Below are 1,649 nucleotides of genomic sequence, written 5' to 3' on the forward strand. Positions count from 1 at the left end.
ATCATACCCTCTTGTCATAAGCTCACACAATAATGCTCAATCGAGTGTAGTGAAAACATGTGCAATGTAGTTTCTCTTATGTATGCACAATGAAAGTGATGATATTGTTAACCCCAGTTCGAAACAAAAGAAAAGAAAGTCAAGAATGCAAATGCAACGGAATAGGAAAGATGGATAACAGCTAAAAGGGCATGGGAGGCCTCAAAAATCGAGTCAAAGGCAAAAGTGCATTTAAACCCCAGTTCGAGACGAAAGAAAAGGAAGTCAAGAATGCGGATGCAACCGAAGAGGCTAGATGGAGAATGGCTAAAAGCACAAGGGCGGCCTCAAAAATCAAGTCAAAGGCAAAAGCGCAGTTTTAAATGTAAGGCACCCCTAAAACTATTTTGTAAAAGAGCACCAAGCTTCCTCCTGTGCAAAACGTAAAAGGTAGGAGGGCATAGGTTAAGAGATAAGGCAAATCGAAGAAAATGGAAAAGAGGACCTTGCCACAAATGGCCGGTCATGTGAAAAAAGGATGGGTACCCAAGAGATTTAGGGCATGTATAAAAGCCAAAAAGTGAATAGAGAAGCTCATTCTTCTGTGTGTGGTAGAAGTGGACTCATCTTCTTCTCTTCTCTTTGCTTGCTTGTGAGTGCTTGAGAGAGGGAGTGAGGGTGAGGGATCTTGGAGGTGAAGCTCCCCATCATCTCCTCTCTTCTTCTTCTCTTCTCTTCTCTTCTCTCATCTTGCGTGTAGCTATGGAGGATGGAGCTCGGAGGTGGAGGCTTGAGGATGCTTGAGCTTACATCACGAATTGTGCAACTACCGGTGTGCTTGAGGGAGGAGGCAACTCATTCGGGCATCGAGGTAAGCTCACTACACCTCAGTAGGATCGAAGGCGCGTCAACTAGGTGGGAGATAGCCATAGGTTCTTGCTTAAAACTCTAGAAGGGATAAGTGGTCCATTAGTCTTGGTGGTAGAGCAGTGAGCTCCCTCTACATTTTGGTTTTGTTGTCGAGACCAACGAATTCAAGCTTGAGCACTTGTGTGCCTCAACTTGAGCATTGAAGTAAGGATTCATCCCCAAATCAAAGCTTAAGATAGATAAGAGGTTTTGGGTTTTTAATCCTTGCAACAAGTATTTTTTATTTTTGATGATTAGACAAGTAGAAGAAATTATTTCAATACTTTATTTTTCATTTTGGTTGCATTTAGAGTAGATAGGATTGAAAAATCAAAGCGGAAAGCTTTAGGGTTGTTGTTATAAAATAGACCCAAATAGGGCGGAGATAAAGAAAAAAAAGGGACAAAAGAGTGTTTGAATGGATTTATATCGCTAAGAGAGTGATTGGAGAGGTCAAGGGGAAGGGTTTATAACCCAAGAGACCAAGGAAGAGATCATTTGCAATTGTTGCATTGTGTGTGTGTGTGTGTGTGTGTGTGTGTGTGTGTGTGTGTGTGTGTGTGTGAGACCCATTGCCTGCATTGGATCGATTGCTTCACCCAGGTGTTTTTTGCACATTGCAAGTACACACAACTCTTCTCCTCTATCTATAGCCTTGGTCTAGAGGTGTGTGCTATGTGGCATTACCTAAATCATGCGATTTGATCGATTCATCATCATATCTGCCAAAATCGCATCACATCCAGCCAATTCGAGTGACA

The sequence above is a fragment of the Lygodium microphyllum genome, chromosome 17 (assembly GCF_053477565.2).
Source record: "Lygodium microphyllum isolate KBCC chromosome 17, Lygodium_microphyllum_v1.1.10, whole genome shotgun sequence".
In the NCBI taxonomy this organism is placed as follows: Eukaryota; Viridiplantae; Streptophyta; class Polypodiopsida; order Schizaeales; family Lygodiaceae; genus Lygodium; species Lygodium microphyllum.